The sequence below is a fragment of the Phoca vitulina genome, unplaced genomic scaffold (genome assembly GCF_004348235.1).
Source record: "Phoca vitulina isolate PV1807 unplaced genomic scaffold, GSC_HSeal_1.0 scaffold55, whole genome shotgun sequence".
Taxonomy (NCBI): Eukaryota; Metazoa; Chordata; class Mammalia; order Carnivora; family Phocidae; genus Phoca; species Phoca vitulina.
Window position 1 is genome coordinate 10609525 of NW_022589758.1, and position 25969 is coordinate 10635493.

Sequence of the window (25969 nt, forward strand, 5' to 3'; positions counted from 1 at the left end):
TGTTGGTCAGTATTAAGGCTGGAGGTAACCTTAAGGACAGAAACCTAAAAATACTGCTGGATTTCCTCCCGTAAGAATCTCCACGCTGCCCTTGATTTGGTCTTAACTGTTTTCAGTTCTAGTCATAATTGACCAGTTTTTTTTCCATCTACAGGATAGGCTAAAAATTATTTTTTAAAGGTCTTGACTTAATTGGTTTTGCTGTCCTTGGATATAAAACAGTTTACCGACAGATGGAGGAGTTGGTCCAAATATTAGTTTCTTGTTTTTGGATGTTCACCAAGAACTTGGGCTACAGCATATTTTCAGTGAATTAGTAAAATTTATGTAATGTGAAGAAAAATTTCTTCTTTTCATTAATAACTGAGTTTTTCTTAACTTCTGTTCATGGCTCATGTCTGGCCCATGTTTATTTTCAGTATCATTAATAGCTTTTTCTCTTTTACCCTTAAGGGCCTTTCCTTAAAGGCATTATGAGTTGAGAGAATTATGTACGGATTCTCTGATGAATACATTGTTTCTGTCTGTTTGTTACCTCTTTCTGGGTATCAGTATATTAAAAGTTGCTCCCCCTTTACTTCTTTCTGAATCTAGCCATTTCAGATTGTTCCCTAGATATCTTAGACTCCAAGGGGATGGACTTCTCTTCCAGATATCTCCAAAATTCTTATCTGAGGCAGCTAAATCAGTCTTTCATGATTAGCGGTTTTCAAAAAGTCTCTTGACTCTTGGAGACATGTAGGAGTGATCTGGAAAGTCACTAAAGACTCTGGTTTTTTAGAGGAGTGTACATTGCTCTACCAGAAAATAAGAGGGAATAAAATAGCTACTTAGAAGCTTCTCGCTTGGCAAAAGGGGAGAAGTATTGACAGTATCTGTACCCTCACACAATTTACTGTGGTTCTATTTCACAAGTTTAAGAGTTGGGATAGTTTTTTTTTTTTTTATCATTTGCTTCTAATAAGTACACTGTCCAGGAGTTAAGGGTCATAATGGCACTATGTGTGAGTTATTGACAGGTTCTTCCACATGTCAGAAGGCTAAAGAAAATAAACTAAGAGAAAGATATTAAATGTATGTGTCACAGAATGAACTTCATGAAATGTTCCAAGAACCTTTCATTTTATTTAGAGAATTTTAACTATGAAACTATTTTTCCTTTTAGCTTTCTTCTTATTTACTATTCATGAGTTGCACTTTAGGAATGAGTGGATTAGTTGAAATTTACCTGCTCAGGGCGTTCTCAGATCACTCAGTAATATTAAGAGGTACTAGGGTATTTGTTAGTAGGGGGATATAAACTGAAACTCTGGGTCGTGCTTATCTGTATTCCAAGATCAGAGGTTTACTGACAAGTGACATTTGATAAGTTCCCCCTTAAGAGTCAGTTGGGGTGTGGCACCTGGGTGGGCTCAGTTGGTTAAGTCTGACTCTTGATTTCTGCTGGGGTCATGATCTCAGGGTGGTGAGATTGAGCCCTGCTTTGGGCTCGGCGCTCAGCAGGGAGCCTGCTTAAGATTCTCTCTCTCGCTTGCTCCCTCTGCCCCTCTTCCCCTCTCAAAAAAAAATGAATTGAAAAGCTGTGGCAAATATTTTTATTCAGTTTGGACCAAGCCAGAACACCAATAGATGTTACATCAGAAGTCTTGCGAAAGAGTGACCGTCATTACACACAGTTACATTATTGAGAATGGAGTCTTAAGTATTGTCTGTCAACAAGTGCCCTGGATTTGGCGTGTGAGGTATTTACTGTCCGTACTTAGCAACATTTCCTTGACTAAGATTGTTTTACCATTTCCCTTTGTAAAGCCCATATTTTGGGGCGCCTGGGTGGCTCAGTCGTTAAGCGTCTGCCTTCGGCTCAGGTCATGATCCCAGGGTCCTGGGATCGAGCCCCACATCGGGCTCCCTGCTCAGCAGGAAGCCTGCTTCTCCCTCTCCCACTCCCCCTGCTTGTGTTCCCTCTCTCGCTGTGTCTCTCTCTGTCAAATAAATAAAATCTTTTTTTAAAAAAAGCCCATATTTTAAGGGTTGTAACTGGATGGTGGTTTAATTTTTGTTTGAAACTTGGCCATTTGGAAAAATCACAAATTATTTGAAAGAAGTTTATTTTTATGGTAAGAAGTAGCTCTTGTCAAAGCTTTTTCCTGTGCTTTGCTTTCAAACGAAGGTTTACAGACCATTAGTCCATAATGTGAATTAACCCCATTTGGTATTTTTCCTTACCTTTAAAATGCTAAAGGACTGTTATTCACTTTGGTGAAGTGTTTACTGCATATTCACTGTAACTACCTAACATTTTAAAAATCTTATTTCTGTAGGACTTTGGCTTTATTATTGTAACTGCTCCAGAATGTTACACAGATGGCATAATAGACCCAAAGGCAGTTTTAGAGAAACATAGTGGCAATGTATGAAGTAAAAATCCATTTCCACAATGGCATCACATAATGGTCCCGTTTGACTGCCTCATCCCATGGGGCCTTGGCTGGAGTAGGGATAAGTGAACAGTTTGGGGGAGATATGAATCCATTCAAATCTTGTCCCAGTTATCTAAATTAAGTCTGCGAAGCAAAGAGAGTCTCTGGGTTTTCTCACCTGAACTTTTTAATTTTGTTTATTCAGCAATGGTAAAAACAGTACATTACATATTTTCACTTATGTGTTGAGTGCCATCCCAGATGTCAAAGGAACTAAGATGGCCAAGGTTCCCTGCTCTGGAGGAGCTTACAGTCTATCAGAGACAGATTCAGCAGCAAAGTGTGATAAACCACCAATCTGGTCAGGTTGTTATGGAAGCAAAGAAAGGGAGCCACGAACCACCTTTGTTTTTAGTAGACTATTTTTTAGAGCAGTTTTAGGTTCACAGCAAAACTGAATGGAAGGTACAGAGATTTCCTATGTACCCCCTCCCCTGCTCCCATACAGGCACAGCTTCCCTCATTGTCAACATCCCCCACCAGAGTGGCACATTTGTTACAATTGATGAAGCTACATTGACACAGCATTATCATCTACAGTCCACAGTTTACCTTAGGGTTCACTCTTGGTATTGGACATTTGTTGGACAAATCCATAATGACATGTATCCACCATTGTAGTATCATAGTGTACTTTCACTGCCCTAAATTTCTCTGTGCTCACCCTATTTATCCCTTCTTCCCCACTATCCCCTGGCAAGCACTGATCTTTTTACTGTCTTTGTAGTTTTCCCTTTTCCAGAATATTATATATTTGGAATCCTATAGTATGTAGCCTTTTCAGATAGGCTTCTTCCATTTAGTAAGATGCATTTTAAGTACCTTCTGTGTCTTTTCATGACTTGACTTTCATGTAACTTTCATGACTTGTCTTTTTAGTGCTGAATAATATTCCGTTATTTAGATGTACCACATTTTTAAATTTTTTTAAAAGATTTATTTATTTATTAGAGAGAACGCAAGTGCGGGAGGGGCAGAGGGGGAGAATCTTCAAGCACACTCCCTGCTGAGTACAGAGCCTGATTCGGGGCTTGATCCCACGACCCCAAGGCCATGACCCAAGCCAGAATCAAGAGTCGGATGCCCAACTAACTGAGCCACCCAGACGCCCCAGGATGTACCACATTTTAAGTATCAATTCACCTACTGAAGGATGCATTGGTTTCCAAGTTTCAGCATTTCTGAATAAAGCTGCTATAAACATTCATATGTAGGTTTTTATATGAACTTAAGTTTTCAACTCCTTTGGGTAAATAATAAATATCAAGGAGTGTGATTGATGGCTCATATGGTAAGAGTATGTTTACTTTTGTAAGAAATTGACAAACTGACTTCCAAAGTGGCTTACCATTTTGCATTCCCACTGACAGTAAATGAGAGTTCCTGTTACTCCACATCCTCACCAACATTTAGTGTTGTCAGTGTCCCAGATTTTGGCTAACCTAATAGATCTCGTTGTGGGTTTTTTTTTTTGTTTGTTTTTTGTTTTTTGAGGTAGGGTGGAGGGAGAGAATCTTTTTTTTTTTTTTCCTAAGATAGAGAGGTGGGGGGGGGGGAGAGGGAGAGAGAGAATCCCAAGCAGGCGCCATGCCCAGTGAGGAGGCTGACAGGGGGTCTCACAACCTGAGATCATGACCTGAGCCGAAATCAAGAGTTGGACACTTAACCGACTGAGCCACCCAGGAGCCCTCGTGTCTTGTTGTTTTAAGTTGCATTTCCCTGATGACATACGATGGGGAGCATCTTTTCATATGTTTATTTGCCATTTGTATATCTTCGGTGAGGTGTCTTTGGCTCATTTGTTTTAATTGGGTTTTTTTTTATTGTTGTGTTTTAAGAGTTCTTTGTGGGGACGCCTGGGTGGCTCAATCAGTTGGGCGGTTGCCTTTGGCTTGGGTCATGATCCCGGGGTCCTGGGATCGAGTCCTGCACTGGGCTCCTTGCTCAGTGGGGAGCCTGCTTCTCCCTCTGCCTGCCGTTCCCCCTGCTTGTGCTCTCTCTCTGACAAATAAATTTTAAAAAAAAGAAAAAAAATAAGAGTTCTTTGTATATTTCGGTGCCCCTGGGTACACTCCATGCTGGGCGTGGAGCCTGCTTCAGTTTCTCTCTCTCCCTCTGCCCCTCTCCCCCTTAAAAAAAAAGAGAGTTCTTAGTATATTTTGGATAATGGTCCTTTATCAGATTGTGTCTTTTGCAAATATTTGCCCTCAGTCTATGGCCTTTCTTTTTATTCTATTGAGCACAAATTGCCTTTTAACTTTAGTGTTTGATTTTACCATATTCGTAAAACAAAACAAAACTTTTTCTGTTCCTGTTCTCTTCCCAGATGCTTATCTCCTCTTACTCTCTGTCAGCTGTTTGTAGTAGGATGCTATATTAGTCTGCAATGCCGGCCACAACAAGGTACCACATACTGGGTGGCGTAAATAATAGAAATATATTTCCTGCCAGTTCTGGAGGCTAGAATTCTGAGATCAAGGTGTTGGCAGGGTTGCTCTCTTTTGAGGCCCGTCTCCATGGTTTGTAGGCGGCCATCTTCTCCCTGTCTTCACATGGTCTTCCCTCTGTAGGCATGTGTCCTAATCTTTTCTTACAAGGACACAAGTCCTATTGGTTTAGGGACTGCCCTGGTGACTTCATTTTAACATAATTACTTCTTTAAAGACCCTATCTCCAACTATAGTCACATTTTGAGGTACCGGGAGTTAGGACTTCAACCACCACCACCCTGCCCCCAGTATTATTTGGTGGGAGGTGGGACACAATGCAGCCAGTAACGGATGGTCTTCTTGGTGAATTTTTCCACAAACCTCTTTCAACATGTTGTGTTTCTCTCTGTCAGAATTGAAACACCAGGTTTTAGGACTCTGTTGAAGAAAGGAATTGAAGCTAAAGTATAAAGGTTAGCAAAAAGATGGTGCTGTAACCTTAGCCTTATGAAAAGCATTTGTCAGGAAGCCCAGTTTCTCAATGGAGTCTCTTTAGGCCTAGAAGGACCATTCTTCAGGTCACCCCTGTTTCTTGCCAAAGGATGTGGGCGACCACAGCCCACCAAGCAGTGCCTGTCAAGGTTGCTCTGCTTCTTCACTCCTGTCAGTGAGGTGAAATTTCACTCACTTCCCTTCTCACGGTCCTCACAACAACCCCGTGAGGTGGCAGTGGATTGTCCCCCATTATATTGATGAAGAAATTGAGTTCTGTAATACAGGCTTCCTTCCTTTACATTCCCAGTGCACCCTTTAAGTGCCCTTCTCACAGGACTTACCCTGAATTGTTTTATTTGACTTTCTCTTCCACTGAGTTCATTGAGGCAGAGGGTTGTATCTTGCTTATCTGAACTTTGCCGTTTGGGGCCAGCCCACTAAATTTTCACTGAATGAATTTTTAGTAGAAAATAAGACCACACAAGCAGTTTCAAGGATATTGGAGCAGTTAGTCCTAGGAGGTAATTCTCTCCATGAATGGAGGGCAATGTGCATTAAAAATTTTAGATCTTCCTATATTGCTTGGCTTGACTCAAGTGTGCTGTAAATTAATGTAACTGAAGTTCCTTAGACGTTTTCAGATTTAGTATCTGTCGTTTCAGCTCTTTGCAAGTTATACTGAAGACAAGTACATTGTGTCTCTCATTTCGCTGATGCCAAATTTGAATTGAATCAAAAGAATGTCAAGTCACTTAACTAGTAAGTGAGCCAACCTGACTGCTCCTCACCCACACTACCCCAGAATCCTGTTCTCTCCTCACCCTCAGCTAAATAGTTACACTCATGAAATGTACTAATAATTGTATTACTTTATAGAAAATGAAGACCCAAAACAGAGACAACAGCTAGTACTGAAAAGTGAAGGAATCTAAAAAAGTGAATTTTTTTTTTTTTTAGTGAGAAAATTAGGGTTCTATGAGAGAAATTATATGCTTTAATGTCTTTGGGCATTTGGAGATTTCTGAGGGTCTCAAGACAGATCCCTTTTCAGTGTTGAGAATTTCCCCTATTTTCCTGAACTGCTGAAGTGAAAGCTGGAGAGTTTTATTATTGCTGGAAGTACTGAAATAAAAGTAGCAAAGAGCCCCTGGAGTCCTCTCTAAGCCAGTTGACAGTCTTAGAATTTCCTTTGTTAAATCCTCGCAAGAAGACTGTCAGAGAGACTCTCTGGTCCAGTTCTTCTTGTACCACTTTTTTAAGCCCATGGGTTATCCTCCTGAAAAAATTGTTGTCAAATTTTAGAAATGAACCTTTTCTCTGCTTTTAATAACTAATAACAGGTAAAGCACACACAAAACAATTCACTCCTACCAGATACATATAAAAGGAGAAAGAAGGTCAATTAAGCTCTAATCTACCCTTCTTTAAATTATATTTTTTATAATTGTGAAAAATTTTTTTTAGAAAAATAGATTTTGAAATGGGTAACTTACAAACTCCATTTTCCTTGTTTCATTTTCTTACAAATAAAAAAAAATGACCTGAGGTGGTTTCTTATTTTTTTAACTATCCATTTAATTAGTTGAAGTGAACTTTCATCATAGGAGACTAATGTGGCAATTGAGAACATAGTTAGCTCTCTTTTTATGATTATGAAGTGATTGTAGAAACACATAAAGAATTTTGATAATAGAAAAAGTGGTTCATATAACCCTGACCTTCTGAGGAGGGTTGTTGCTGATGTTACTAGACATTATATAGTTTTAATCTTTAATGATTTAGGGAAATACTAACAATATGTTAACGTCCAACACTAAGCAACCATTATGATACTAATTTGTAGCTTGTATGCAAGGTGGAACAATTAGTAAAAAACACTGAAATTGTTCAGTTGTCATCTCTGGTTGGATTGGAGGTAATTCTCCTTTATACTTGTATATACTTTCTAAATTATATAATCTGAGCATGTACTGATTATCTAGCAAGAAACAAATTATAAACACTGAAATTTTACAAATAAATGTTTTACAGAACTTGAAATAATTATTCCAATAATTTAGCAGTTGAGGGAGAAAATACCATACAGAAGAACACAAGTCCGCTTTTTCTCTGTGCATTTTTTTCCCAAGTCAAACCAAAGACCTTGTTATTCACAATGTGATCAGTATACCAGCAGCATAGGCATCACCTGGGAGCTTGTTAGAAATGCAAAATATCGGGTCCTCCCCAGACCTTCTGCTTCAGCATCTGCATTTTAACAAGATTCCCAGGTGATTCCTAGGCACATTAAAGTTGGAGAAGCACTGATAGGAGACACTCTTCGCTCTTAATAACTAAAGCCTACTCCCGTTTTATTCACCCGTTGGTTAGGTCCATACTTTTGGCAAGGCTTTAAAATGACAAGTGTGCAAACTACAGAAGGCCTACCCAGGTTTACGGTCGAATTGGCATGACAGCCTGGTCGTTTGAAATACGTTTTGTAATTAAACTTAAAAAATGTAGTGGCCTGACAAGGGCCAGGAGAAGGGGCAAAAAAGCAAGGAAGCCTGAGTTCTTCTGCTTTGTTTCTTCTTAACTAAGTAAGAAGAAAAGTAAAGGAAAAGTCAGTTAAGATTTTCAAAATGGCTTTCAGCTTCTTGGGATCAGTGGCTTGTAAAAGAGAGAACAGGAATGCAGTTCTCCCCCCCTGCATCCCAGGGCCGTTCTGGATGTGCCCGGAGTGGCAGGCACCCAGCCGCCACATCCTGGGCCTCATTACGACATTGGTCTAACACATTTGCAAAGACTTCAAAGCATTGAACTAGAATTTTTTTTGGCTTGAAAACAAGATTCTATTTCTTATATTTTGCTACTATGAAATTTACTTTGGCATTTACTTTTCCTTGTGTTGCTGACTTTTCTGTTCGATTTTTATGCTCAGTACAAGAATGACAACATTGATAATTTTCCGGTGGCAGCATGGAGTTTCATACTGCTTTGTTCTTCTCTCTCAGTACTGCCTATTTAGTTTTTGTTTTGTTTTTTAACTAAACATGACTTTGCAATGTGACAGAAGAGAAACTACATTTTCCAGGAAATTGTCACCATAGTTGCTTTGCCTGTAAGTGGATGTGTCTTGTCTCTGTACATTTTCTGTCATCTTCTTTAGGATAGCTAAAGTATTATATGAAAGTTGCCATATATTTTAGCAGCAAACTTGCAGATTCTGATAACGTTCCTTTTCTTTGAGCCCATTTCTGTAAATAGACATTTAACGTTTTGCACTTTTATGTACGAATGGACTTACAGACATGCTGTGATAACAGATACATTATTAGTTTTATAAAATCCTTTCCTGTTACATCTTTTCAGTGGGCAGGCTTCTTGTCCCTTTTGTAGTAATAAGTATAGCAGTGCAAAGGTGGGCACCGATGTTGCAGTGTCTATGTGATAGTTCTGTGGTTGATGGTCCTCATTTGCAAAACATTGTCATTTTTTGGGTGCTGAGGGTAGGGAAAACCCGGTAAGATTTTTCTCGTGTACTTTTTAAAAATATACTTCTATCACCAATGAAGGAAAAAATATTGAACAATTTCAGGCAGTTAGACCATAATGTGAGCTAATCACTTTATTTTGAAGAAAAGTATTTTTAAACAGTTGAGCTAGCGAATTTACTTTTAAAATGTATTGTGCTTACACAGTAGATGGTTTTATTTCCATGATGTTTTTTACTACATAATTATACATCTTAATTACGTAATTACTATCATAATTATTATGTAATTGCATGTACTTCCACTAATTACAAAATCAGGAAGTGTAATTATCTAGTAAAAACTTTATGAAATTTCATGCACTAAAAATTATTTAAAAGGCTATTCCAGTGGTCTACTGGAAGGCTTTCCATGTTTAATCTTAGTCCTGACTTTAGTTTAAAACTTGAATGCAGAGGCCAGGACAAGAAGGACAATTACAGACCAACACAAAGCTGAGTATTGTGATATAAGTAAGATGGCCTTTGTTCCTTAGGAGTTAAAGCCAGGGAGCATTTGAATTTCTTTGTGATTATGGAGTTATAAAAATAACATCTTATGTTTGAGGTAGGTATCACAAAAACTGTCAATGAAAAGGGCAGTTTTTTTCTTAGGAAAGAATTGATTAATAGAATTGAGAATCAAGGAATTTAGATTACCAAACAGCCAGACCTTCTGTAATTCCTTAATGTGAATGGCTTATTTAGCGACATCTGTCTTTCAAGGCAAAATAATAATAATGTCATTATTATTTAAAACTGTTTCTTTAGTTTGAAGAGGGTTTTTTTTCCAATTTGTGTTTATATTTACCGAGATAGGAGAAAACATATCGAAAGAGCATAATCTTTTTCTACCACTGCTTGATGTCAAAAGCACCTTTTGAGACATAAACATATACCCACAAACATGTAACATCAGACCCTAAATAAAGACAGAAGGTTTAATTCAGTAAACCTATGATGCCTTTACCATTCAAAGCGACATACAAATTGCACAGTGAAACAATAGTCATGACAGCAAATTAGATATGACATCTAAATTACACTACAAAGAGAAATCCCAGAACCATTTTTGGTCTATAGAAGTCTGTTTTAGCCCAGGTTTAAAACCCAGTCTAGAGATGTCTTTATTGTCTAAGTAGGGTAATGTTGTAGAAGACTAATTGGAGGTTGGTTGAATTAATTGCAGATTAGTTAGGAGAAAGGGCTTATAATACTCATGGCAGAGAAGAAAGTAGATCCTTTAAGTATCATGATAAAATGTACTATAAGTTTCAGGAATATTAAATTATCAGTATTTGTGTAACATCTATAATAATCTGTTATAACATGACTTAAAGCAGTTGGGGTTAGATATAGTTATACTCAATTTTCCCCTCAAAATTAGTGCTTTTCACCGGAAATGTATTGGATCAGCTACTTACAATGTATAATCAGTTACTTCTTTTAAAAATGCAACCTTCAACATTAAAAGGTCTGTAGTCTTAGAAGCAGATGACATTCCTTTTTTTTTCTTAAATATTTCTAAAGAAGCACTCTGTGGTTTTATCAGTTGCTGACTTTGTGTCCTTTTTATACCAGCTCAAATTTGTAATGTGACTTTTTTTTTAAAAGTGAAGAGATTAAAAAAAAAAAAACCAGCCCCAGTTGCTTCAAGTAAATTAGAGGATATATAGTTATCCATAATTGTCTCATACTCTCAGAGATATTTGGGATTTAAGTAGATTTGTTCTGACTTGTATTTTTCTCTAATAGTCTGGGATTATTTTTAAATTGCATACCCTTGGGGTGCCTGGGTGGCTCAGTCAGTTAAGCGTCTGACTCTTGATTTCAGCTCAGGTCCTGATCTCAGGGTTGTGGGATTGAGCCCCACCTCGGGCTCCGCACTCAGCACGGAGTCTACTTGTCCCTCTCCCTCTGTTCCTCCTCTGCTCGCTCACTCTCTCTCTCAAATAAATAAATAAATAAAATCTTTAAAAAAAAAATAAATTTCAGGGGCGCTTGGGTGGCTCAGTTGGTTAAGCATCTGCCTTCAGCTTGAGTCATGATCCCCGGGTCCTGGGATCGAGCCCCACGTCGGGCTCTCTGCTCAGCGGGGAGCCTGCTTCTCCCTCTGCCTGCTGCTCCCCCTGCTTGTGCTCTCTCTCTGTCAAATAAATAAATAAAATCTTTAAAACAAATTGCATACTCTTTTCCTCTTGGGTATCTTTGCTCATTGACCTAGCCCTGAATTTAATGTCTCCATCATTTCTTAATTGTCTTGACTCAGTTGTGGTAACCTTTCTTCTCAGAAGTGCTTATGCTCCCTCCATTGAGATAGGAATTACCTCTCCTGCATCTTCTTAGTCTTTTGCTTTGATTTTGGTTTTTACCAGTTGCATGTGCCATACCAGAATAGTCTTTAATGGTTAAAAGTTAAGTGTTTCTGCTTAGTCTTTGACTTTCTGACTACAGTGCAGATTTAATTTTTAAACAGACTTAATGTTTAAATTGACTGGGTTGTTTTGTTTTGTTTTGCTTTGCTTTCTTTTTGTATAAACTGGCATATGTTTTCATTACCCTCTGTAATTCTTTAAATTTTTCATCATTATCAAAGGGAAGCAACCCTAACTTTTGAATTTTAATTGTGTCCTTGTGATGGCTTCAGTTACCCAGTAGCCCCAGGCCCAGATCTGGTGTTGATTCGCACGTGATTAGTCAGTGCTCATGTATAATTTTAGGCTGTACTATCGTGTCCATATAATAGGTGTTTGCTACCCCTCTAACAGGGAAAACCCATCATCAATTTGACTCATTCTTAGAGGACTTCTTCCTATAGTTGTTATGAATTTATTCACATCCATCAGCATTCTCTTACCTTGTGGCCGATAGGACAGTGACTAGATGGAATTAGTAGCCTGCCACTGAGCTCAGTTGTGAATTAACTTTGATTGCATTCTGCCCATGTAAAGGCCCTGGGAAACCTTCTTCCCGTTGGTCTGTGAGCCCTGCTAGCCTTAGCACCATCCCTTAGAGCTTAAGGCTTTAATCAGCTGTGCTCACAAAAAGATAGGTTTGCTGGCTAATTTTAGACACTTGTGTGCTTTGGTTGTTTTAAGAAATTATTGTAAAACCAAACTCACAAATAGGATCATAAAACTAGAGTCTGGTTTTCTCTGTTTGTCTCTTCTTCATACCCCATCCCCAAGATTCGTTCAGTGAGTGTTGCTGCGCCTCTGCCTTGTGTGATATGTAAAGGGCAGTGTAAGCAAGACCTGGGTCCTGCTTTAGACATAATAATACTTGTGATCCTTTTCTTATTCATGTATTCACCCTCTAAACAGCTACTTGTTATAGAGCTTTACTTGTTATGGAGAACACTCACATCCCTTATTTTTTACTTTTCCCATTAGAAAGGGTAGTTGACATTTTTCCGATGGAAAAACAACCTCAAATTGATGAAATGACCCGCCTGAGGTAGCAAAGCTGGGGAGTGTGAGAGCCCAGTGTTCTTTCTGCCGTGTTGCAGCTGCCCTTTTCTTAATCTAGTAGAGAGACTTCAGCCTGAAGGCAAATGACTACTACACGGGAGTGGGGAGTGGCTCGGGGAAAGTTCCCTGTGGGGGTGGAACCTGAGCTCAGGCTCAAAGAGTGGATGAGACTGTAAAACGCACAGATGCAGCCATGTAGTTTGAGACTAAGTTTTGTCTTTCTTGCTATTCTTTAAGTGCTTTATTGCTTATCTGGCTTTTACAAATTAAAGCACATCATTTGACAACTGCATGATGATTTTAAAACATATCTGAATTGGAGATTTGGTCAAAAAAGCGCTTATTAAGAGGCTGGTTTATGTGAAGCTTTAAAGCCAACACTGGAAGCTGAGAGGCTCTTGTCTCTTCACTCCCCACCATAACCAGTGGTGGTGCTTTGAAAGAAGTTGACTCCATCCTGTAGGATACATCTGTCAGAAGTGTATCAAAATGTTTTCCTATCTTAAATAATTTAACTCAGAATATAATAATGTAAGTATTTTGACATGAAAATGTTACATACTGTGATATATCCACTTAGCTTAAAACAGACGTCTTTAACTTTGAAAGAAAGAAGTATGGCAAGACAAAACAAAACAGAAATAGGAATTAAAAGAGATGAATGACAAACTGAACTAGTTCTATTTAGAAGAGGCAACTAAAGTCCTATTAACACTATGACCATAGAATGTAAAAATGTTTTACTTGAAGCATGATTAATTATTTTTTTTTTTAGTATCATCATGGTGAATGTTTAGACATATGCAGGACCTGTTCGTAAAGTACATGTTTGCCGCTGAAATAATTCCTGTTTTATTGGTGGATTATATATTGTCTTACCAAAAATATTATAGATGCTAATAAGTCAGTAAAATCCAAGATAAAAGAGAGGGTCTGCACCTGAGCCTGTGTTCAGGAAATTATTCAGCAGAGCATACTTTGGTCTCTCTTAGTGAAGGCTTTATCACATTTAACAAATGTGCCACAGTAAATTTATTAGTATGCTACAAAGAAATTTTCAAAATAATTAAGACTAAACTACACTTGTCAAAATAAATGAATGAAATACAATTTTGAATCATCTTTCTTCACTTATTGCTCATTTGCATAATTCAGTAACTTACACAGGAGTCTTTCAGTCATTGGTGTGAATTAGCAAGGTTCTGCTTTTCCTTGTTGTACGGGTGGGAATTATGCTACCATGTAATTAGCTATTCCAGACATGGACTAACGGGAAATACCAAAGGGCACAGCAAAATCTAAAGAGACAAGGCAGGGAATCTAAAGACAAGAGACAATCAAAGACACCCAACAAACTCAAGCTGGTAGACCACAGGGAATTTTGAATGAAGCCTCTTAATTTATTTTGAGAATAAGAAATCAGTAGTATGAGAGAAATCTCAACAAGATTAGCTGACTAAGCCTACTTAAAAAAAAATATCTCTATAGTGCATGGTGTGCCAGGTTAACCACTCCTGTTTGTTAGTCTGTATACAGCTCAACAAATAGCCGGCAAGGCCTTTCATGGTTATATAGTGGCTTTCCATTGAGGTTTTCACTCTTTGAAGGAGGTCGTTTATACCAATGAGATCTGTAGATGCAAATTGCTTTCCCTATATGTGAGGGGTCATTCCTTTCACAGCCGACTTGCTCATCTCTTTTATAGAGGTTTTGTTATTTTTCTACTGCCCCCAAAGGAATGATGTTAATCACACACACCCCCATACCCACCCCCCAACTTAGCATCCAAATCTTTTCCCTCCAGCTCTGTGAAACTTTTGTGTGCTGATCTTTGAGAACAAAACAAGCTGTTGGCAGCAGTCTTTAGCCCTGAATTAGGGAACTTTTTACTTCTCTCAACCTGGAATTTTTAATTTTTATTTATTTATTTTTTTTTTAGATTTGCTTCTCTTTTTCACCTCATTCAAAGGAAATACCTTTCTCATTGCAGCAGTGTGTCACTGTCACATGCTGCGGCATGTGGGAAGTCTTGGAAGGGAAGCAGTGTCCTGAGAATGTCATTTTCAGTTTGGATTCCCCAATGATGTGAGCTCATAGGAACTAGAGGAACAGAAAAGTGAAGGGATCAATTTAAGGGTTAGCTGTGAAAACCTAACTTCTGATCCTGTTACTGAGTGGGGTGGGGGGGCGGCGGGGAAGATAATGTTAGTCTTTTGCCTAAGCTTAAAAAATCATACAAACACTCATAGGTTTTAACCTACAATGTTCAGGAGTCTTAGGAAGAAGGGGTTTCAGACACACACAGTATGAGCACTCTGTAAATACTTGTTTCCTTCTTTCCTCCTTGCCTTTCATCCTCCCTTCTTTCTGCCAGCATTTGTTGAGCACCAAAGGCACTGACTGGGGCTCCTGGAAGGCAATATAGGGTAGTAGTTAAAAGCCAGAAGAGCCAGTTCAAGTGTTGGCTTTCCATCTCTTGTTAAATAAGTAACATCTGTACAGCTTGCATGAGAGTAACACCGGCCTCGTGGGACTCTAAATTGAACAGGATAATATTGAAACACCGTGATATGTAAAATGCCTGGAACAGTGCCTGGCACACAGTAAGTATGCAAAAAACGTCAGTTGTTTTATTACTTCTAAGAATAACACTTTATCCAAACCACTGTTAGAGTACTTAGTATTACAGTTGCTGTGTGGGTCTCTGTAGCCTCTCATTGACCATGCTTTGTTCATACTTGTATCCTCAGCATCTAGCACAACACCAGACATCTTTTAAGTGATCCACTCTTCATACTGAACGATTACAGTATGAAAAGGTATGGTCCTTGGTCTCAAAGAACTTAAAATTGATCTCGGTAACTCCTTTTTTAGTCTTCTTACATGAGGTATACTAGAAAAGATGAATTTAATTCTCATTGTTAGTGCTAATGGAAGAGATTGAAACAAATAATCCGCAAATAATTTCCATTTTCTTGAGATACATCCCTTTGGCATGTGTTCCATTAATATTAAGCAATCAGTACTAACTATTGGCTCCTTTCTAGGGAGGGTAAAAAACAGTTTGTGTGCTAGAAGGCAGCCAAACCGAGTTCCCAAATCATGTACCTTTTAGCAGATTTCTTCTGGTTTGGGGGTGGTTTTTTGTGTTTTGTTTTGTTTTGTTTTGTTTACACTTCTAAAAATGACACGTACCCAGATGCCACTGTCAGATATCTGATTCAGTAGGTCTGGGGTGGGACCCCGATAGCTGTGTATTTTAAAAAAGCTCCACAGTGACTTCGATGCACACCCACAGTATTGACAGTCTTGGAGTTAGTGAAACTCTTCAAACTTTAATATTGCTTCTTGTCAAATATGCATTAAGTTTGACTTTGATATAGAAAGGGAGATTGGGTGGCATCTAGATAACAATTTAAATAGACAGTAGAAGGGAAAATGAAGTCAAACACATGAATTATTTCCTAGATAAAGGAATCATTTATGGTACTATATGAGCTAATACAGCATTTGAGAATAAAGTGAAGGAAAAAAATGGGCTAGGGAAAAGTAAGTAAGAAAAAACTGTTTTCTGGTAATGAGCAAATGGAAGATGAAATAAATGCATTTCAACAAAATTGGCTATGAAGAACATGTTATTTTCCCCATTAACTTACATCAAAGAAGTAGGAATGGGCTTCCGTGGAGGGTCGGGAATCCTCGACAAGACTGGATGGGTTACAGGGAAGGTATTAAGTTAGAGGCTAACCCAACCCTGGTATTTAGGCATCTCCACAGTTGGATTTCTGGGACCTTTCCTACCTCCTGTCATTTTCTCCTTATCTCTGGGCCTACCCAGGTGGATCCTGGTAGATCAGCCTTCTGCAGTTTCATATTGCTTCCTGTCCCCGAAAGGTCTGGGACAGGATGGTAGTCCTGGAGGCATTAGAAGGACACCTCTGGGCACCATGGTCATAGGTTGGACTTACCTTGGATATCCAGGTAGAAGAAGTAACTTGGCTCGCTCCATTTCCCAGTGTTGGGGGTCTTAGAGCTAGAAAAGAGTTGCTGTTGGCTTTCAGATCACTCCCTTTTGCCTAGAAGGATCGAGACAGCACCTCTGTGGTCCTCACAGATGAGACCCCTCACCGGTCCCTGAGCGGGCCTTGACTCCACCATGGCTACCACTCCCGGCGCTTGGGTTTCCCCTGCCTGCATCGCCCACCTCGACCCAGTCTCTCCCTGTTGGTATTCTGTTCATCCTTTAAGACCTCCCAGCTAGAAGTGAGCTCTTTGTCCTCCAAACTCCTGTGGCTCTTAAGCACTGCCCCTCACACGTTATAACTTTGAGGACAGCACCATGCTTGCTATGTTACTGTATGTCTGATGGCAACTTGCACATGATAGGAGCCTAATAAATGGTTTGTGAAATTAATGTCTTCCAGGATACTTGATAGTAGAAACATAATTTGTTTTTTATAGAATGATATTTATAGAATACTCTTCTGACTCCATCCTCTTTTCTCTGCTATTTATTTCCCATCACACCCATCACACCATCCAACTGCATGATAATGTTTTCCATCCATGTATATGCATACATTCATCCAACATTTAGCCCATGCCCTCACAACACAGACTTAATTTCTCACCTTAATTTACCTCCTTTCTGATAATTCCTGGTAGAGTTGGGCTCTACCTCCAGGATGTACCTCCAGGACATTGCATAAATTCCACCCTGGAAATTTATTTGTTCAAACCGTTAGGTTATATAAATCAAACTGATGCCCTGCTATATTAGTGGAGTGAACTAAAAAATCTACAAGTTTACCCTGTTCAGGCCTACTCGTTGCCCTCCAGAAAGTATATACATGCCACAGCAGTTGGCCATTTTGCCTGCAGGGTTTTCTAGTGATGTACGGTTTTAGCTCTTTAATGACCTTGCTGTCTTTTGAATTTCTCCTGGCACTCCAAATGGATTGCTTGGTTTACAAGTCTTTCTGATATCTCGAAATGTCTAGAGGCCATCTCCCGAGAGGCGTCTGAAGGCCAGGAGATGAGCGGCTGCTGAGAGGCTTGCACACTGCTCTTCCCTTGTCTCCCCACCGGACCCTCAGTTGAGCAGCATGCAGGCACACATAGTGATGGCAGTGTCAGTTTGTAAACACGACTCTTATGAATAGGCTGGGGCCGGGGAGAAAAATAGTAAGCCCCTGTGGTACCTGTGTCTTGGGTGTAACCTGTGAGACACACTCTAACAGAGTAATCATTGCACGATATAATTGCGGGAGACTGAACAAGTTAGAAAATCTATTCCTGGTTTGCTGCTGACTCACTTTGTGGCATGGGCAAAGCATTATTACTCTTTGATTTAGTTGTCTTATTTGTTCAAAAAAGGAAAAATAATATGTGTTTAAAAAGCACTCTGAAATTCCTCTGAAAGCAGGTCTCTAAGTGCAAAGTACTATTGTTGTTTTTTATCATTATTATTAGTGTTCTGATATGATTTAATTTTATGCCATGTTGTGCACAGATATTTCTGTTCTCATTGATGAATTACAAAACACTTCCATGTCATTCTCTTTCATTGCATTAGTGATAGTTTAGCACATCTTTGTTTTAACCCCAGTTAAAATACATGTCCAAAATAGATATCATTAATAAAATACAGTTATCAAATTAAATGTATCTATATGGCTTTCTATTGTTTTTTAAACCTCCTTAAAAACATGGTTACCAACAACTACTAAATAAGACCTTTAATTACTGCCAATCTTCTCTTGAAAGTAACAGTGCTTATCTTGAGTAGTTTGAACTGTAAGTGGTATTCAGTACGCAGTGGGGTTGTAATGCGATTATGAAGTATACCAAGTTGGTGATAAATAAGCATGATAAACCACATACTTGTATTAGAAACAATATTTCAATTATCGACTGAATAAAAAGGCTACAACTGCTGGTTACTTCAGGTGGTTATATCATAAAAATAAAATATAGTTAAGTATGCTTGGAATAAAAAATTGTGTATGCTTCCATATTCAGTACAGAAACTTCCAAATTTAATGGGCTCTTGTCTGGGAGAATTAATAGATTTGCTTTGCTTTCTGGTTTTAAGCTTTCTAAAAAAATAGGATTTTTTTTAAATAACTCATTCATCAGAGACCAATGGCTTTTATATAAAATAATATAGTTCTCCCCCAGACATCCAGTAATTTTCCAGTGGAGTAGCAATGAAAAAAAGAAAAATAATTTCTTTAACTACAGTAAAATCTGGGTATAAAATCATGTAAGAATAATAGTATCTTTCTCCTTTTCTGGGCATTTGGTTTAAGAGGACATAAACTTCTTATTTTCTAAATCTGGTTCATTTGTTTTTTGTTGGTTTTTTTTTTTTTTTAATAAATTTTTTTATTATGTTATGTTAGTCACCATACGGTACATCATTAGTTTTTAATGTAGTGTTCCATGATTCATTGTTTGCATATAACACCCAGTGCTCCATGCAATACGTGCCCTCCTAAATCTGGTTCATTTGTTATCTTTTTTTTTTAAGATTTTATTTATTTATTTATTTGGGGGAGAGAGAGCGCGCGAGTGTGCATGAGCAGGGGGAGGGGCAGAGGGAGAAGCAGGCTCCCGCTGAGCAGGGAGACTGATGTGGGGCTCAATCCCAGGACCCTGGGATCATGACCTGAGCTGAAGGCAGACGCTTAATGACTGAGCCACCCAGGCACCCTGATGTGGTTTTTTGTTTGTTTTTTTTTTTAAGTGTTACAGTTTAGTAACCTTACAAATAACTTTGATACTGGGGAGTGGTAATCTATATAAAATAAATAATACTGTGAATTTCATTTTCATTTTACCATGAGGTGCAATAAGGAGTAAATTGTGTGCATTTATTTGTAAGAGTGTCCTAAGGCATGGGACCAAGGAGAAGGAAATATAGCTGCCATGGGATCTTAGAAACCAGAAGAGATCACGTAGAGGAGCCATGGACCACATATGGCCTCTAAATGTGTTTAATTTGCCTGAAGAATACTTAACATTTTTAATTAGTTGCTAATATTTAAAAACTGGACATTTTGTATCAAAAGCCAAATTTCTGGCCTTTTTAAAAAATTTATTTATTTATTTTAGAGAGAGCGTGAGTGGGGGGAGGGGCAGAGGGAGAAGGAGAGAGAATCTTCAAGCAGATTCCATGCTGAGCGTGGAGCCCGATGTGGGGCTCGATCTCACGACCTGAGCCAAAATCAAGAGCTGGACGCTCAACCAACTGAGCTACCCAGGCGCCCCAGTTTCTGGCTTTCTTTTAAAAATTGGTAGTTGCCTACTGTGAGTCAACGTTCCTGAATGGCAGCAGTGGCTGGAGCTGAGTAGCAGCTTGCAGTTCAGACAGAACGTTGGCTTTCTGTTTGCCACAGCCTTGCCACAGCCTTACCACAGCCCACCTCACTCTGCGCTTACCATGTTGCTACTATAGGCACTGGTTTGCTAAAAATATCTGGAGGCATTTTTTTTCCTTTTTTTTTAAACAACAACAACAAAAAGCTGTAAACTTGAAGTTTAAACAGTAAAAAAAAATCCAATCAGCATTGAAAACGCAAAAAGATGAGCATAACCTTTGGCACCTGGGTGGTTCAGTCGGGCTTCTGACTCTTGGTTTCAGCTTGGGTCTTGATCTTGGGGTTCTGGGTTCGGGCCCCGTGTTGGGCTCCACTCTGGGCATGGAGCATCCTAAAATAAAAAAAGATGAGAGTAACTTTAATAAAGTACAAGTTATTTAAAAATATAGAACTTACTAGTACACTAATAAGTTCTTTTTGTAGCACTCTAATCCTCACAGCATCCTGGGGAATAAGATAATAATTACATACTCATTTCACCAAGGAGAAAATTGAGTATTCATGAGGTTCATTAATTTGTCCAAAATCACAACTGCTAAGTATTGCAACTGAGGTATATGTCAGCTTCAAATGTTACTCTAGAGTAGCACTGTGCACTGGAAGTGTCTGCAGTGACGGAAATGTTCTATGTATCTGATGTCCCATGTGGTAGCCTCCAGCCACATGTGGCTACCAAATACTTGAATGTGGCTTGGAACTGAATAACTGAACTTTTTAAATTCTATTTAATTTTGATTAAATTGAAATAATTGTATGTGATTAGTGACTATTTTATTGGGCAGTACAGGGCCCTAGAGGTCTTTTTTTCTTCATCATATAGTCTCTGTATTCATCAGTCTTACTCTATTTAATAAAATTCATCAAAAAGGGGCACCTGGGTGGCTCAGTCGGTTAAGCGTTGGACTCTTGGTTTTGGCACAGGTCATGATCTCGTGAGTCGTGAGACTGAGCCCTGCATCGGGGTCCACACTCAGCAGGGAGTTGGCCAGAGATTCTCTCCCTCTGCCCCTCCCCCCATCCTCACTTTCTCTCTCTCTCTCTCTCTCTCTCTCAAATGAATAAGTAAATCTTTTTAAAAAAGAAAAAGATTTCTGTAAAGGGCCCCTGGGTGGGCAGTCATTTGAGCCTCCGACTCTTGGATCTGATCTCAGGGTTGTGGGATTGAGTCCCACATCAGCTCCACACTTACTGCAGCATCTGCTAAAGTTTCTCTCTTCCTCCCCGCTCTTTCTCACTCTCTCACTCTAAAATCTTAAAAAAAAAAAAAAAAAGATTTCTGTAAGGTTTTCTTCAGTTACTTCCCAGTGGCAAGCATCCATTCCGTGATGAGTTCAAGAGATATTGAATATTTTCTAAGACTTTATTTACTTATTCGACAGAGAGAGAGACAGCGAGAGAGGGAGCACAAGCAGGGTGAGCTGGAGAGGGAGAAGCAGGCTTCCCGCTGAGCAGGGAGCCTGATGCAGGGCTCGATCCCAGCACCCTGGGATCACGACCTGAGCCAAAGGCAGACGCCCAACGACTGAACCACCCAGGCACCCCAGAATATTTTCTATATCTGCATAGATTTTCCTCCTTAAAGGCTTTGATTGTACACAGCTTTTTTTTTTGGTAACAAAGTTAGGGCCCCAGTAGAGGGACCCACTGGTTCTTATATACAGAGTCTCAAGATTCCTAATCCAGATAAAGAGCATAATTCAGGGTGTATTTAGACATCAAAAAGGTGACCAGGACAGTTTCCTTTCCTGATCTTTTCTTATGGCCTAGGATACTAGTGATTGTCACGGAATCATGGAGAAAACTGAATATTCTCTGATGCTTATTAGCTGGTTTCAATTGGACTAGAGTGACTTTTAGAAAGGTGGCCATTAGCTAACCTTTCTGTTGATTAACATATATCATTAAATCTAAAGTGGAATTGATTTAAGACACATCCTGGTTTCAGAGATCTTAAAACATGGGGGAGGGGATTCATCTTAGAACTGGTGAAATAAGGTTTGACAGTGGGCTTCATCTCCATTTGGTCATCTCCATCAGGGACAGCATTGAGATGCAAATGTCAACTCCTGCTTTGCCCTGTGGTTAATTAAACTATTCACTTTGGCTGTCCCCTTCCACACTACCTTATATTGATTATGTTTCATTAACAGAAGACTTTCTCTTGGTTAGGAGTAGGTTTAAGGTCTTGCCCAGTAACAATTTGATCGCCATATTCACTTTCTTTAAACATCCTCCTGCCCCCATAAATGCAGACAAGGATATTTTATTATCATAAAGAGTACAGGAACAAGCTTAACCAATCACCTTCTAGCATACAGACAACTCTGCAGCACTCCTTTTTAGAATATCACATGCTGTAATTCATATTATCATATTAGCTATCCAAATGCACCATTTGTTTTTAAATAGTGGAGTGTTTACCTGAATTCTTCCTCTTTACATTTTCCCACCCCACTTCACCAGTCCATTGTCACTGCAGTGACAGATTTATTTATAAGCCTTGATATCCTCACTTTGTTATTTTAAAAATATATTCCTATGTCTCCATAATGGTATTCTTAAACATCTTAAAATATTAGTTGTTATGAAGCAAGTTCGTGTCTTTATTTTTCATGATGTTCTCTTGAATCTTGCCTTTATTCGGACTTTGAAATATTTCAACACTTCTAAATTCCTGCCTTAAAATTTCTGTACCAGTCTCACTCTGGAAACTGAGCATGCCTTCTGAAATCTTAACTGCCCTTGAAAGTAATTTGGGAGTTTGAATCTTTAAATATGGAAGTGTTACTTGCTCACAATGGAGTCTTGGCACCTAATGGTTACCATTTTGGACCCTGCTGTGAAAAGTTCCCAAATACAAGCCATTCAGAGTTAACACTTAATATAAAATGCATGGGTTAGTGAATATCATTTATTATGTAGTAACAAGGAGTCCTAAGTGCTTTGGTAAATGTATTGGTTTGAACCATATAAAATTGCTGACATTTGACCATTCCTACCAAAATTAGCAACTTCACATGATCCATCCTGATATTATAGGTTTGGACCAGTCTCAGCTTATTTAAACCACTTTCTCTACTTTTGCTGTTTTCTCTTATTTTTTTCCTCAATTAGTACTTTTCAACCAACAGCCTTCTCCTTGCCTACTACCCTTTTATATTTAACAGTTTGTAACATTTTTTCTAGTGCTCTTCTCTTGTCAACTAATTCCACAAATCTATTTAGCTTCAGAATTAGTAGCACAAAGAAGGCAAGTTGCATAGTTCCTCCATGATGTAGTCAGTACTTAACCATTTCAAGTGTTTGACCTGTTTTGAGATTTTCATTATCCTAAAAGGTTAGTGTCATTGAATATATTTATTGCCCAATAAATAAGCCACCATAGTTCCCTACTTTTCAAATGAAAAAGGCAGAAGGTAAAAATGCTAGCTCAGTACTGATAGAGGCCATGCTATGTGATGTCTTTGTTATGACACAATTTGGCTAGAGCACCTCTGGAGAATACAGTTAACTAAACAAGCACCTGTTAGTATATTCATCTTTTATTCAACTAAATGTAAATTAATAAATCCCTGCAGTTTTTTAACATTTTACTATCTTGGGGTCTTTGTCTTAAAAAAGAAAGGGGACCTATTACATTTATTAGAAGCAATAGAGGTATCAACCATCACTTGGTTTGAAACTAGAAATTGTACCATTTATATCTCTGTCCATTTGTCTTTGTAATTTTTCCTAATTTCCAGGGGTATATAATGACTGTTCATGTATTCAGACTTACCCATATTTTTATCGTTAAGAATTTGCCATTTTTATTTGAAGCGGATTTGTCAGTAGTAGTTGGAAATGTCAAGTAAATAAAAAAAATTAAAATCCCTTATTGAACTCTTCAACCCCTTACACGTGGTAAAGCTACTCTTCACAGTAATCTGCTAAATAGCTGTTATTTTCCCCATTTTACGGATGTGAAACTAAGGTCAGCTTAAATTATTTCCCAGGATGATAATCTAAATCAGGGGCCAGCTGACTCCAAAGACTTTAACCCCACCCACCACCCACGCTTCCCCTATAGCATACTTCAGAGCTATTTAAAAAGAAATCCTCAAACATCTATATCACTATGGTGCCTCTCATACTATATATTTTTGTCCTGTATTTCATTATAAGTTTGTTTATAACTTAACAGATATTCACTGACCCATCAGGGAAATGCAAATCAAAACTACAATGGGCTATAACCTCACACAGAGTGTCAGAGTGGCTAAAATCAATATGAGAAATAGTAGGAGTTGGCGAGGATGTGGAGAAAGGGGAACCCTCTTGCACTGTTGGTGGGAATGCAAACTGGTGCAGCTACCCTGGAAAACAGCATGGAGGGTCCTCAAAAAGTTAAAAAAAAAAGAACTAACCTATAATCCAGTAATTGCTCTACTAGCTATTTACCCAAAGAATATAAAAACACTAATTCAGAGGGATACATGCACCCTGATGTGTATAGCAGAATACCTACAATAGCCAAATTATGGAAAGAGCGCAAGTGTCCACTGACAGATGAATGGATAAAAAAGATGTGGTGGTTTAAAATAAAAAAAGATGTGGTATATATATATATATACACACACACACACACACACACACACACACACAATGGAATATTACTCAGCCATATAAAAGAATGAAATCTTGCCATTTGCAATGACATGGATGGAGCTAGAGAGTATAATGCTAAGGGAAATAAGTCAGAGAAAGACAAATACCATATGATTCCACTCATATGTGGAATTTAAGAAACAAACGAGCAAAGAGAAAAAGAGGACGGGGTAGGGGGCAAACCAAGAAACAGACTTTTAACTACAGAGAACAAACTGATGGTTACCAGAGGGGAGATGGGTGAGGGGATGGGTGAAACAGATGATGGGCACTAAGGAGGGCACTTGTGATGAGCACCGGATGATGTATCGAAGTGTTGGATCACTATATTGTACACCTGAAACTAATATTACACTTTGTTAACTGGAATTTAAACAAAAACTTAAAAAGATAAACATAAGTCTAGATGCAAAACAAATATTTACTGATGGCCTACCATGTACTGGACATCTCATGGCATATTCTACAGGAGAGAGATAAGGTAATTTCAGACAATAACAGCCCCTACTGGGACAATATAAAGGGGGGTGGTTTATAATGGATAGGAAGTTCTTTGTAAGGAGGTGGCATTTGAGCTGAGACCTGAATGACAAGACAAAACCAGCCATAGGAACCTCTGCAGGCAGGATATTCTAGACCAAGGGCAAGGTGAAAGAGCTTGGGGCTGGAGCATCTTGCAACAGCAAGGGGCAGGTGCAGCTGGAGTACAGCAAGGAGGCAGTAATATAGATGAAGCTGGAGAGTTAGGCAGGAGCTTTATTCCAGGTCAGGGGTATGAATAGTATTCTCAGCACAGTGGGAAGGTCTTTGAGGCTTTTAAAAAGGGGAGTGGCATCATCTGATTTATGACTTATAAAACTCTGGCTACTGTTTGGTGAGTGACACTGAATTGTGTGTTTCCACCACTTTTGGAAGGCTCCCTCTATCAAGTGTCCAACTCCAGGAAACATCCCATGTTTTCCCTCTGGAAATGACACACACAGACTTAGAGGAAAATGCTGAAGCCTTGAAAATTGTGTATTAACCAGGGAGAGTTTAAAGAGCCCCACAACTTGAAAAGGTGATGGGGATAACCAACCTCATTCCTCTCTCAGCGTGGTGTTTGTTGCAGGCTCTGCACACCTGGAGTGGGACAGTGACTACATTTGTAAAATATGTTGCCCTGTACTTAGAGTAGAGATGGAGATCAGAAATTGTGTTCGTATACAAATTCTTGCTAGATAGTAATAATCAGTGTTGGAGAACCTTCCACATTGGTTCCAAGTGCCCTCTTGTTTCTAAGTATCACAAATACGCCCTTTTGATTTTTTTTTGATACGTTTGAAATATGTCATTGGCTTTTTAAAAAATTAAATCTTTTACTTAAATATGATATCTTTTGAACTTTTGAGTGTGGGAGTTGAATTTTTTGGTGAGGAAATAATCATGTTTGGGTTTTTTTGTTTGTTTTTAAGATTTTATTTATTTATTTGACAGAGAGAGACACAGCAAGAGCAGGAACACAAGCAGGGGGAGTGGGAGAGGGAGAAGCAGGCTTCCCGCCGAGCAGGGAGCC

At 38.8% G+C, this 25969-nt stretch overlaps 1 protein-coding gene across 2 annotated transcripts in view; it reads left to right on the plus strand.

Annotated features, from left to right (window-relative positions):
• Positions 1–25969, plus strand: part of POLA1 (DNA polymerase alpha 1, catalytic subunit) — a 289862-nt gene that overhangs the window by 227120 nt on the left and 36773 nt on the right. The gene's annotated exons all lie outside the window — the stretch shown is intronic.